The sequence below is a fragment of the Ceratotherium simum genome, chromosome 9 (genome assembly GCF_057802395.1).
Source record: "Ceratotherium simum simum isolate JZ-2026a chromosome 9, ASM5780239v1, whole genome shotgun sequence".
NCBI lineage: Eukaryota > Metazoa > Chordata > Mammalia > Perissodactyla > Rhinocerotidae > Ceratotherium > Ceratotherium simum.
The window spans coordinates 34,523,842-34,538,465 of NC_141908.1; the positions used below are offsets into that span (position 1 = coordinate 34,523,842).

General features: G+C 38.5%; 1 protein-coding gene across 6 annotated transcripts in view; it reads left to right on the forward strand.

The window, feature by feature from the left end:
- Window positions 1-14,624, forward strand: part of FMNL2 (formin like 2) — a 295,947-nt gene that overhangs the window by 173,314 nt on the left and 108,009 nt on the right. The gene's annotated exons all lie outside the window — the stretch shown is intronic.

Genomic DNA, 14,624 nt, shown 5'->3' on the forward strand with positions numbered 1-14,624 from the left:
GGATGAAATGTGTCAGGGGAGCAGAGGGGTTTTCTGTTCCCCATAGGTAAAGGGTCCATGTTCCCTAAGAAATAGATGCCTGCAGTTCAAATGGAGCTTCTGAAGCGCTCACTGTGTGTAGTTTAACCTTAGCTTCTCAACTAAAACGGTAATGAAACAGTGGGAAAATCATCCTCTCTTGTCCACACTATATTTGAGCACCAAGAGTAGATAGAAACTGAAGAAGCTTACTGCTTATGTGACTGCGATGCCAAAGAATAAAATTTTGCTGACACTTATAATCTCCTTCCTTGAGACTTAGCTTTTTATGAGTATTATCTGAACCTATTATTGTGAGGAAAAATGATTTTGTAATGACAGTGAATAAAGATAATAGAGATAATTAATATAAAGGAAAGGTAATCACACAAGTGAGGGGGGTCAAAGGCAGGTGAAAAATTCTGCAGATGCCAGGTTATGATGGTGTAGAGAGCACAGGCAGAGGGAGGCTGCCTCGTGTGGCCGTTAGTTAGCACACTGAGCAAGGGCTCAGCTTCCTTCCTCAGAGCCGCAGGATTCGCTGGCAACTCAATCTGGCCTGCTGCTTTCTGGTTTGATTGAATTATTTATTTTTGCATCTCCAATATGCCAGAAAGGGAAGATTGCTAATGATGGAAGAGTTCTAGCAGCTCTATTCTTCTCTCCGACCGAAAGTAGCTTCATAGGGTTGATGGTGGGGTCCAGGGGATCTTGAGGCTGGGAGGGGAGCAAATTGGTTATCTAATTGTGTTTCTGATTTTCACATCCTCAAAGTTCAGGTTATTACTGCCCTTAAATGTTAATATGCCAGGATATGGAGAATTTAGTCACTTAATCGATTCCTCTCTGTCAGTCACTTCACCAGGTGCTGAAAGCTCTGAACTGGAGTGACTCCATCAGTGCTGAGGTGTCATGGGAGATTTGTTAATAATAGTGAAATGATAATAATAACTATTGTTATCACCAATAGCCAGCATTTAGTAAGCAGATTTTCTTAATAAGAGCTTTGTGTTTAATCTTCCAAGCAGGCATACTTATTAGGTTTGTTTTTTTTTGTGAGGAGGACTAGCTCTGAGCTAATATCTGATGCCAATCCTCCTCTTTTTTTTTTTTTGTGCTGAGGAAGATCGGCTCTGGGCTAACATCCGTGCCCATCTTCCTCTACTTTATGTGGGACGCTGCCACAGCGTAGCTTAACAAGCGGTGCATTGGTGCGTGCCCGGGATCTGAACCTGCGAACCCCGGGCCGCCACAGCGGAGCGCGTGCACTTAACCGCTGCGCTACCAGGCGGGCCCAGCAGGCGTACTTATTAGTATCTCCATTTGACATATGGAGAAAACTTGAGATTTAGAGATTAAATCATTACCGAAGGTCACATAGCTGTTAGGTAGTAAAGTGGCGTAGGTGGTCTGATTCTGGAGAATATGCACATTCTGGGGTCTATACCCTTATCTACTCTCTGCTCCCTTCCTCACAAAGTGCTCAAGTGGTTGATGATACACTAAAAATAAAAAATACAGGTTATCTCTATTTCTCTGTCTTGCATTCTGGTATGCTACCCTGAGAGGGAGAGAAAGCCAGGGAGTTGTAACACAGCACAGAGCCTCACCTACCTGTGTTACCACTATAGTCAACTATCACTTTTGGTTAAACCGTAAGTCATTGTTAGAATTGTGGCCAGCAGAAAACCAGACTTTTTGTCATTTATGGGTAACCCATTAGTGTGTCTCATACATGAATGTCATTTCTCTAATGTGTGTTTGTGAGGGAAAGGGAAAAACCATGAGCTTAACACATTCATAATGTACTATTCATATGACAAATTTAATGTATTGGTGTTTATTGACTGAATGTTAATCTTATCTGTTATCTACATGGACCATGTCATATATATATTTGGTACCTAACCTATGTCTGTCTATGGTACTTAACCTGATGGACACTCAAAATACATTTGCTTTTATGATTCCATTTATAGGAAATGTCCAGAATAGGAAAATCCTTGGAGATAGAAAGTAGATTAATGGTTGCTAGGGACTGGGAACAGGGATGGGGAGTGAGTGCTAGTGGGTGCAGATTTCTTTTTAGTGTGACAAAAATTACACCAAATTACATAGTGGTAGGAATTACCTAGTAGTGGTAGTTGCATAGCCTTGTGAATATACTAAAATTGTACACTTTAAAAGTGTAAATTTTGTGATATTTGTTATATCTCGAAAAACAAGACACTTGCTTCTGCAACAATCAGAGGTAGGAAAAAAAGAGGGGAGGAGAACTTAAGAGAAATAACTAAATGTTTGTGTGGATCTTCTTTGGATCCTAATCGGAACGACCTAACTATAAAAGGACATTTTTAGAAAATTGGGAATATTTGATTAGTCACGCCAAAGAAATTGTTAGATGATTCCAAGAAATTATTGTTGACTTTGTTGGGTTTGGTTTTGGCATTGTGATTTTAGAAGAATCTGTCCTTATTTTTTAAGAATTGTGTACTGATATAGGGGTGAAATGATATGACTGGAGTTTGCTGTAAAATACTTCATGAAAGAAAAAAAAAGGGTAGATAAAGGAAATATGGAGAAATCTTGATAATTGCTGAATCTTGCTGGTAGGATTATGTTGAGGGTCTGTTATACTCTCAGCTTTTATGTTGGAAAATTTATAATATAAAATTTAAAAATAAAAATACTTGCTACTTAATGATCTTCATTTTTTCCTCATTAGTAAAATGTAGTTAATACGAACATCCTTAAATTATTTTGAGGACTGAAGGTAATATATGTAACGGACATAGAATAACACTTGACATATAGTAGGTGCTCCATAAATGGTGTGTCTGCTGCTGCTGCTGCTGAGGGGCCTAGATATTAAATACTGGTACCATTATTGTTTTTTATTGTCAATTTGTCTTCAAAAGATTCAGGGAAATTTATTGTGTTGAATCTATCATCATATGTTACTCAGACATACTTTATGATTTGAATGCATGTTGCATGATGCTGTTGGGAAAAGCCACAGCTATAGATTTTCAGTCCAAGAAAACATCAAGGCAAACCTCTTGTCTTATTTGTGAAATCTTAAAACAAAGACTATGGTGTGTTGTCGTTGATATCTGACACACGAGACAGTCCCTGGCCCCTGATGTTTTGTGACCAGTGTATTGAATACAAATATTGATTTTATTTCTTTTTAAGCAAATAATGAAGATTTATTATCTATAAATTGAGATATGTTATAGGCAAGGTACACAAAGTGAAACAGGGTATTATAGAAATTTAATACCAAGAGGAAGTATGTGATCAAGAGTGGTGGAGGACTTATGGAGAAATTATTTCAGATTTAAGTTCCATGAAAAATTATCATGTGGATACTATGAATCATGGAACTGGTTATGTTTCTCATGGAACTGGTTATGTTTCTCCTTTTTTCCTTGGCTACTAGAATGCTCAGAGCCAAATTGTGGTCTTCCTTTACCAAGTATACAGTATCTTAGTGGCGTGTGTTTTGTTTACCAGCCTCATCCACGACTTCATCTAATTTTCGCGCCCACATTTTCCCTCCACGCTGATTTCCTCACTTACAAAAAATCTTGTATGAAGTTGTAAACTTTCATAAGTCATCTTCTTGAATAAGATGAAACATAAAATAATACATCAGGATTACTGGTGAACAAAGATTATCCTTGCACTGATAATGAAACTTAAATTTTCTGTATGATGTGGGCATTGTGCAAATCAGTGCATCGAATCTGTTTTTCTCTAAGGAAGCAAATACAGAGGATCAAAATAAAATGCTTTGTCATGATTCAGCTTAGGAAAGTAAGTTGAGTTGAATACACGTCATCAACTTTTTCATGCTTTTGTATGGTTGCATTAGTCTGTTTCTTTGTTTGGTAAATAGTATTTAAATATGTCTCCTACTTAAGGGCATGCTCAATGTGTCATCTGTTTGTGTACTTCTCACACCTTGCTTAGTGCCTGAAACATGATAGGTGCTTATTGAAAGTGTGTTGAATGAAAGACGAGTTAAGTGATATGTTTGGGAGACAGTGGGGAAGGAAGGGAAGGCAGAAGGGAAAAGGTAGGTGGAGGAAGTAGCGTGGAAGTAGAGGTTTGCTGTTTCTTCATCCTCTTCACTTTCCTCTACCTGTTGGTGTAATTTGCTTGTGATAAGTGAAGCTCAACATCACTGCTCAATTCTGTTAACTCCTTTAATAACGGAAGGGTGCCTGATGTAGATATGGAGAAGTCTATATGGGCATTTCTGCAATCAAACTCTGTCTCCACCTACCCATGGTCAACTGAAGATCAAGTTCTTTGGCTAATTCTAGGAGCAAAATAAAAATTTTTAAGCGATTGAGACCCAAAGAGCTTTCTGTAATAACAGTATTCTGGCAATGTCCCTTTGTCCTTTCCTAGATTATTGCGTAAATATATAGACGACCTGAGTTTCTAGTGGGTCTCAAAAGTTAAAGTAATGTGGGTTATAAACCAATGTTACCGCAAAAAAAAAAAAAAAAAAGTAATGTGGGAGAACTGTCTCACTGTGGTCTGAATGGGGCTATAGAAGCCAAAGGATGAGAGGCTGCCCTGTTGGATTTTGGGTGGTATGAGTGCATCTGAGAGAACTTATTTCTGGCTGTAGTAAGTGGGCAGAGTTCCCATGAGGACATCAATTTGAGGACACACTGGGGACACCAAGGCCAGTTTTATAATCACATGAGATGACGGTGGGAGAGTAAAAAGCTGGACATATTAAGTTGCGTTGACAACAGCAAATGAAAACCCACAAGCTACATAGCTTGCTCCCTAAACGCAGACGCTGTGCTATACTGTTTGTCTTTGAGGTCTTGGCTATTTCCTACAAGTTTGGGTAAAGGCTGTGTTTAGGGAGCTTTAGAGATCCTGGATGAACGTAAGACTTGCAGATCATTATGTCTGGAAGGCTCATTAGAGACCATTTGTTTCAAGCCAGTCTTTTTATTTTTCTACTGGAAAAGCTAACACATGCTTGTCAAGAAGAAAAATCAGCTGTATTGGAACAGAAGTAAAGTGAAAGTTGTTTTGCGTTTCCTACCTGGTCACTAATCCCCTCACTTATTGATGATGAAACTGAGATTCAAGAGCATAAACAACGAGGCCACTGCCAAGGTCGCCTCAGCTAGTTAGTGAGACGAGACACCCATTCCAAACTCCAGCCACGAGCCTTTTCAGTTGTTCTCTGTTACACTGGGGACCTGGAAACGGTCCACTGAAACAAAAATTGTAGTAGGTAAGGGGCTATCACCAAGACTTCATCCTGTGGCTGCTCATGATTTTGGTGGCGGGGGCTAGAGAACTTACAGGTGGTGGGGGCTTGGTTCATAACTGTGCCTCTGCTGAATGATCAAGTGGAAGTGATTAGTCAAAAATTCAGGATATTTTGGATGACTAATGCTTATGGGTGTAGGTTCTGTGAATGTATAGTCCAGTCCTGAAATGTTAACAGTGCCGCACCTGAGCTGGGTTAGAAAGCTTCCCTGTGGCTTTGCCCTGCTGGTAACGAGATTTGTTATTTTGGGGGGTGGGTTGGCATGGCTCGACCTTGCCCCCTAATGGCTGGCTGTTGTTTTGCATTGTAGCCTTAGTGAGTGATGGGGGGGGTCCTCTCCCTTCCTTCACTTGTATGGAGTGATATGGGAGAAGGAGATTAAAAACAGCAACAGAAAGGGTGAGAGTGAAGAAGTGGCAGGAAATCGTACCCACTTAGACTCAGTTTCCTATGTTAAGCACTTCAGGGAGATCAGATTTTGGCCCTCAAGGCTTGGCGCAAGTCCTGATCAGGAAAGGGGAGGGCCCCTGCTGCCACCCAGCCAGAGCTGAGTCAGGCCAGGCACTAAGATGCTCCATTACACTAAAATACTCTATTACAGTGCGAGTTGTTGCTTTCCTGTCTTTCTCAACACAACTGATCCATGCCATTTGAATGTATTTAATGATTAAGAATATAATTATGTTTTAAACCCTTCACTTCTATTCCCTAACACTGTCTCTTTCAAAAGACAAGAAAATTACTTATTGGATAACTAGTATCAGTAGGTTAAGCCAATTTGTCATTGGAATCAAATTTCTTAAAAAAGAGCACATAGATCTGTGATTTTTTCTTGAATTTTTTTTGGTGAGGAACATTAGCCCTGAGCTAACATCGTTGCCAATGCTCCTCTTTTTGCTGTGGAAGATTGGCCCTGGGATAACATCCTTGCCCATCTTCCTCTACTTTGTATGTGGGATGCCTGCCACAGCATGGCTTGATAAGAGGTGCATATTGTCCGTGCCTAGGATCCGAACCTATGAGCCCCGGGCCGCCGACGCGGAGCATGCAAACTTAACCATTATGCCCCATATATATATCTGTGATTTTTAAAAAAAAAAAAAAGCGTTCACATTTTTGTGAGCCAGTTAGAGTTCTTTTCTGCCAGGTAGGCAAATATTACTGGATACTGATAAATTATTTCCTGTGGACCATCAGATTCTGGGTAATGAGGGTTTGTCCTTGAAGCAGCAGGGGTAATAAATGCGTAGTGATGTGGGGGCAGGTTATAGCCTACTGGAGTGTTGGTGGCTGCCATGTTAGTCATTTGAGCGAGCAGATGGATTGCAGACAGCGGGGAAGACGTTGAAGGAAAAGATGGTGATGCAGCGATTGCCTTTCCCTCGCTCTGCCCCCTCTCCCCTTGCTCCCAGACTCGAGACTTCATCTGCCTTCAGTCTCTCTCTATCCCCAAGTTCCAGGCTTGGATTCTACATTTAGTCACACTCACGTCATTCTGGCTTTACCAGCTGTTGGGTTAGCAGACAACCATCTCCTCTCCCACCTCCCCCTTATTCTATCCTCTGGCTAGCTGATATTTTTACTACATTTAATATTGTTTGATGTTAAATTCTTTGCATTTTTACTATAGTTCCATAGTTCTCTGGTATGTTGAAATGCTATGTATTTTTAGATCATTACTAGGTTTTTGCAATCTGTTTAATTCTTTTTAAATTCTGTCTTTCAAGCCCTTAGTGCTTTTCTTTTATCATTTTCAGACTTGGTCTTCCCCCTCCAGGTCATCCTTCTTTTGGCTATGCATTAGGTATTTTGTTTTCCAGTTTATCTTTTTGTTTTTTTAATTCAGCATCTTATAAAAGTGAGAACTTTCTCTTGTATCCAAATATAAAGTTATCATAATTAAAATGAATAATTCTTTTTTCTTTCTTTTTTTTTTTTTTTTTGGTGAGGAAGATTAGCCCTGAGCTAACATCTGTTGCCAGTCCTCCTCTTTTTGCTGAGGAAGATTGGCCCTGGGCTAACATCCGTGCCCATCTTGCTCTACTTTATAGGCGGGATGCCTTGATAAGCGGTGTGTAGGTCTGTGCCCGGGATCCGAACCTGCGAATCCCAGGCCGCCAAAGCGGAGCATGTGAACTTACCCACTACGCCACCGGGCCAGCCCTATGAATAATTGTGTACTATCAACTATTGCCCAGTTCATATTTCTCAATTTTTCCTGCTGTTCTTTCTGGTTTGTTCAAACAAGAATCTAGTCCAGCATCAGCACACATTGCATTCAGCTGTTATGTTCTTTAGGTTTCTTTGACTCTAGAACAAATTTTCATTCATGATGCTCATATAGTGAAGAGACCAGGCAAGCCATTTTGTAGAAAGTTTTATTGTCTGCATTTACTTGATTATTTCCTAGCGGTGTGTGAACTCCTGAATTTCCTGTTAACTAGAAGGTAGATGTAAAGACATGATAGATTGATGTTGAACATCTTTGTCTAGAATATCATAGGAGACAATGTCTGATGTCTCACTGTTAGATAATGTTGGTCAAAGAATCAGGTGACAGCCTGATCCCTCCATTGTATAATTGTGTTTTTCCCCTTGTGGGGAATCTGTGGAGTGTTACTTTGGCGCCATATATACATCTAGTTACCTATCAGCCTTGTACTTGTGTGAGTTTAAAACCAATTGATCATCTTTTGCTGAATTAGTTTCATTACGAGTTGCAAAAAGATGATTTTATAATTTTGTTTCCTTTCTACATTAAGCCAGCAACTAGAACTTTCAACTAGGTATTTGTTTACCCTGGAATATAATTTTTCCTGTAATTCTTTCTCTCCATTGCCATTTTTCAAAGTAAGGATTTGGTTTAATAAATACCTCAAAAGGTGACAAATGAGTTTTCCCTGGCTTTCTCTTGTGAGTGTGAGTATCATTGTGAACACATGGATTTTCATAGTGTGTTTCGATAAAAGGATATATATTTTTTTGAGGCTCACATTATCGATACTTTGAAGTGTGGGAACTCCTTCATGCTGGCTCCTGTGTCATTTTGACATGACCCTGTTAATCCTCGAGAGCTTGTTTTATGGTGCAAAAACCATCTCTTAAGCTTAACCTGTACTTTCCTTTAATAAGACATTTCTCCAAGGAACCCTATTCTTTTTAGTGGGAATGGTATTAGAGATGAGAATGTGAGAGCTAGAGATTGTCACAGCTGCTGGGTGAATTTGCTTCTCAGTTTGTGTCTAGACCTTGAAAATACATGTCTAAAAATTATGAGTTGATGTTTCCAAATCAATTTTTGATATTGCTTTACTTAATTTCTTTGATTTTATAATTATCATTTTTATTTTTCACTGAAATATTTGATTCCTAACATAAATGTAATTGTCTTTTCCTATAATATAAAAAATTTCAAAATAACAATACCAAATCATTACTAACTAAAACATTACTAACTGAAATTACTGAATGAAGGTAAATTTTTTTTGTAGTTTTGTCCCCAGAACGCATCCTATTAAAGATGTACTGAGTCCTGTGATCTGAGGTCACTTAATGTGGATACCTTCTCTGTTATTAACTTCCAGTGTAAGTTAGAGTAGCGGTAGGATAACAAGTAGATGGTGGATTAGTTTCCTAGGGTTGTCATAACAAATTACCACAAACTTGGTGGCTTGAAACAACAGCAAGTATTTTATCACCATTCTGGAGGCCAGAAGTCTGGAATCAAGGTGTCGCTTGGGCCATGTTCCCTCCAAAGCCTCTAGGGGAGAATCCTGCCCTCCCTCTTCCAGCTTCTGCTGGCTCTAGGCATTCCTTGGCTTGTGGCTGTGTAACTCCGCCTCCAGAAGTCTTCACATGGCCTTTCCCTCTTCTGCCCGTGTCTGTTTCTCCTCTTCTCTCCTTATAAGGAGACTTATTTTTGGATTTAAGGCCTACCTGGATCATCCAGGATGATCTCAAGATACTTAACTTCATTACATCTGCAAAGACCTTTTTTCCAAATACAATCACATTCACTGGTTTGCGGTTAGACCATGGACATATCTCTTTGGGGGCCAACATTCAAACATCCCACTACAGATGCCAAGATGTATAATGATTTACGTAATAAGCTTGTCATTCACATAACAATCCAAGTTGGTATTGTTGCTCATCGGGGGTTAAATTTGACAGAATGAATGAGGCACCCAGGCGAGGCTGTTTCCAGCGGAGCTTCAGCTTTGCCCTGGGGGTTGTCTCCAATCAAAGGAAGCAAGAACACACAGGTGCACACCTCGGGAGTTTTCTGGGCCAGGCCTGGAAGTGGCAGGCATCACCTGTAGTCTTAACTCCACTGGCTAGACCTGTAGAGAAGGATGAGCAGTGTAGGCCAGCTGAACACCCAGGAAAGAGAGGAAGATGTTTAATAAACAGCTAGTCTCTGCTACGAATATCAATTTTGATAGTCTGATAGTTTCATTTGTTTTAGGTCGTATTCAGGATTAAAACTTGCTTTTATTTGTGTATTCATTAATTTCTTCATTAAATAAGCATTTAGTTATATAGGTGAGGGACAGCAAAGAGAGAAGAGAGAGGGTATGGATCTGAGTTTTCCCAAAACAGGTATCTCATGTAATACTTTAAGTTGGGAAGAGACTCTAAATGGTTGCTAGTACCAGTTTGTTTTGAGTTCCAGCAGCGTGCCAGGCGTGGATTGGCTATGGGACATGCATTTTTGCCAAACTTAAAAAAAAAAAAGTGTCTGGGTTATCTTGTGCTTGAGATTTTAAGGGACTGTTTTCCTTTTATTGAGGAAGGGTGTTGAGTTAGTTGCTGTTAAAAAGAACGCAGTTTCTTTCAGTTTCCTTCCTGAAAGTGAAGTTTCCCTTCCGTTAAGACTCATTCCAGGTCTCTGATTCCTTGATTCTAAAACATTATCCGAGGAGCGGATGCCAACTCTCCGTATGTGGAGCTTTCTAGCATTTACCGTCTCTGGAGTTGTGGAAGATCGAGTCTGAACCTAGAAGGGGTTTATACTGTTCTTTTTCCAGAGGTTCCCTTGTCATACAGTTTTCATGGTGAGGAGAAAAGACGCTGGCCTGTCCCACAGGGACTGAGAGGAGGGCAGAGAAAGGGGAGAACGGAAGCTAAGGAAGTGGGGAGTTATTCCTTTTTAAACTAATCCTTTTGGGCAGCTTGATATAAACGCTCTGTCAGAAGTGCTATTTGGCATTAAAAGCCAGAGGAAGAAGCCCAGGGCTCAGTCTGATTTGAAGCTTTTAGGTTAACTTTTGCCAAAATGACCATCACATTGCCTGCCTTCCTGCCTCGTAATTAATACAAATGAAATTGTAGATCCCCCTACCCTTGCCCAGTCTTCAACTTCCCTTAAAACAACTTAATTGCCTGAGCTGGCTTAGAAGTAAACTTTATTGTGTGAGCATCTTTTATCAACTGGAAGGCTGTTACAGGAAGGGAAGAATCATAGAGCCAATTTCATGCATTTGGGCTAGACTGAGCACCTTTGATCATCATTATTACCTTTTAGAAAATAATTTAAGTGATTTATTAAGGTGTATTATTGAAGAATTTCTACTGGGTAATACAAATACTACTTTACATTGTTTTAACATTTGGACATTTAATTCATAACCTTTGCTGCAGAAGGCTATTTTTTTTTTGTTCAACTTCGTGAAAAAGAGAAGTCAAACAGCTTTCTGGATGTTAGCCAGCAAGTGCTTGAGCTGATTCTAAAAAATTCTGAATATTTTTATGTTAAAGAGTACCATAATGGTTTGGAAGAGTTTTTTGAAAAAATTGCGAGTGGATGACCTGGATCACCATGTGATTGCGGCTCTTTTCATCATTCCATTCGTCGATCAACTAAGTGATTTATTGAGCACATGCTGTGAAGAGTGTTGTGTTAGATGCGATGACCATAGTGCTTTAGAAAACATAATGCTGAATCTTTCAAAAGAAGAATTTGAAAAAAAATAAGAATTTTAAAAGTAAATTCTGGAAAGACTGAAAGTATACAGGGAGCTCTCAGCCCACATATTGTGTCCTTCTTATCTGTAGCATTCACTGCAGATCTTGATGAACTTTCCAGTAAAGTGAAAGAAGTTTTTTTTTGAAGTCATTGAGGAAATTAAGGTTTTTATCCCTGCTATAGTAGTAAAATAGCATTTTGGTGGTTTCACTTAAATAGCAGAAAAAGAGGTAGATTGGTTTTGATATCTATACCATAGATGTTGGGGGTTCAGGGAGACAGGAGGAAAATAAATTAGAAATATGATTTGGGTTTTGTGAGAAATGGACAGCTGTATGTAGGGGCAAAGACTGTATGTTCTCCATCAACATGGTGGATTCTAGCTTTGGTCAAGACCAAGGCTTGCAGTGGCGTCTTCAGATACTAGAAATACCATCATTAGGCAGATATTTGTTACCCTTAAAGCCACTGCTAGTTGTCTTCACAAGAATGTTGACGCAACCACTTGGCTGTGGACATATGTGCTCGTATTTTCAGATGTAACTTGCCAAGTCCATCTAAAACCCTATAAAATGAACACTCCTAATAGGTTGGATATTGTGCTTATATATCTCTGTCACAGCCAGCAATCCTCAGCAATGACCATTTTGAAGAAGCTGCTTCCGTCTCCTTTCTCAGCTCATCCTTGTCAGGTATTGTCTGAGAGCTTGATTTAATGACTCATTTTGACCATGTGGATCACAGATTGAAACTATTGTTGGCTTAATCTTGTGATCTGAAGATGAAAAGAAAGACATAGGCTGATTAGAAGGACTATGTGTGTGTTGATGTTAAATTTGAAATCATGATGGGAGATCTAAGGAGAAACCATTAAATACCCAGCTGGAGCTTGGGTTTGAGATTTAGGTTTTCAGGTTGTTAGCACACATTGCTTTTGTTTTTATGTTTTAGAAAGTGAATATTTATATGTCTAGGATACTGGGATGTGTGTTGGGCGGGGTGAGGTAGGATTAGATTAAGATGGTGGATGAAGCGTATCTTGTGAAATGGTAGTGAGGATTTCTGCATGAAAAACTGACAGCAATTTCAAAAATTTTTAGTTCTTTAAATAGAGAATGATTTAAATGAATGACTTATGATGTAAATGTTTTGGAAATTGTAAAACTAAGAGGTTTACAGGACCCCCTTGGAATGCTTTATTTCTTGCAAAAGTATTAACTGACAAAATTGACTATTTGGCTTGTGAATTTCTTTTTAATTAGGGCGGTGAGACCAAAACAGTATCAGGAAAACTTTTTAAAAAGAGAACTGTGCTCAGTAACAAATAAGTAAAATGTATCTAAAGAAATTACTTTGAGATGCTGTTTTTTAATGATCTTTACTGAGGTATAATTTATATACAATAAAGTTCACCAATTTTAAGTGTTTTCCAAAGTGGCTGGACCATTTTGCATTCCCACCAGCAATGTAATAGAGTCCCAGTTGCTCCAAATTCTCTTGGGTCTTGTCAGTCTTTTTAATTCTAGCCATTTTAATGGACATATAGTGGTATCTCACTGTAGTTTTAATTTGCATTTCCCTAATGATGTTGAACATCTTTTTGTATGCTTCTTTGCCATTTGTGTATCTTCTTTGTTGAAGGATCTGTTCAAATCTTTTGCTTCTTTTAAAAAATCGGGTTGTTGGTCTTACAATTGAACTATAGAAGTTTTTAAAAAGTATATTCTGGCTACAGGTCTTTATCAGACATGTATTTTGCAAATATTTTCTCCTAGTTGGTGTCTTGTCTTTTCATGTTCATAACTGTCTTTGAAAGAATAAAAGTTTTTCGGATGAAGCCAAATTCAGTTTATCTTTTTTTTTTTAAGTGGTCCATGCATTTTTGGCCTAAGAAATCTTTGCCAAACCTCAGGTCACAAAAATTATCTCCTGTGTTTTCTTCTACAAATTTTATAGTTTTGGTTCTTATATTTAAGTCTGTGATCTATTTTGAGTTAATTTTGGTACATGGGATGAGGTAAGGAGGGAGATTCACTGTTTTTTTCCCATATGTATATATCCAGCTGTTTCAGTATCATTTGAATAGACTGTTCTTTTTTCATTAACTACCTTGGTATCTTGGAAAAACCAATTGGCCACGTATGTGTGGGCCTATTTTTGTACTCTGTTCTCTTCCACTGATCTTTATTTCTATCCTCATGTCAATACAGCACTGTTTTGATTACTGTCTTGAGATCAGGTAGTGTGAATTTTCCAACTTTGTTCTCTTGCAAAATTATTTTGGCTGTTCTAATTCCTTTGCATTTTTATATAAATTTTAGAATCAGCTTGTCAGTTTCTAAGAAGAAGCCTCCAGGATTTTGATTGAGGTTGCATTGATTCTCTAGATCAATTTCAGGAGAACTGACATCTTAACAATATTGACTCTTCTCATGTATGAACATGGCATCTCTGTTTATTTAGGTCTTTAATATCTCATAGGAATGTTTTGAAGTTTTCAGTGTACAGGTCTTGAACATATGTTGTTAAATTTATCCCTAAGTATTTCATGATTTTTGGCCCTATTTTTATTTTTTTATTTTATTTATTTTTTGGTTTATTGTGGTAACATTGGTTTATAACATTGTATAAATTTCAGGTGTACATCATTATACTTCTATTTCTGCATGGATTACATCATGTTCTCAGGTTCACCACCCAAAAACTAATTACAGTCCGTCACAGCACACATGTGCCTAGTTATCCCTTTCATCCTCCTCCCTCCCCCTTTCCTGTCCGGTAACCACCAATCTAATCTCTGTCTCTATGTGTTTGTTTGTTGTTTTTATCTACTACTTAATGAGTGAGATCATACGGTATTTGACCTTCTCCTGACTTATTTCACTTTGCATAACACCCTCAGTGTCCATCCATGTGGTCACAAATGGCTAGATTTCATCGTTTCTTATGGTTTAGCCTTATTTTAAGTGATATATTTAAGTGATATATTTTTAAAATGAAAGCTTCCAATGGTTTGTTCCTAGACAAATACTGTTTTTAAACAGCCTCCCACCACCTCATTGATCCCTTATGGAGAAAGGTGGTTTATGCTGTCTATATTGTTGCATTTATCAAAACCAGGTTCTACAATTGAACACTACCTTCATGGCTTCTGTACTGTAAACAACAGCCATGGATAAAGGTTGAAGTTTAGTATTTTGAGCTTGGTTCTTACATTTAAGTAAATGAAAGCAAATGATAAGGGCATGATTAAGATCTGATAACTTTCCCCCCATTTTCAATCCTTATGTTCTGTTTCTAACAGAGACTTGTTGGTTTTAGTGGAAG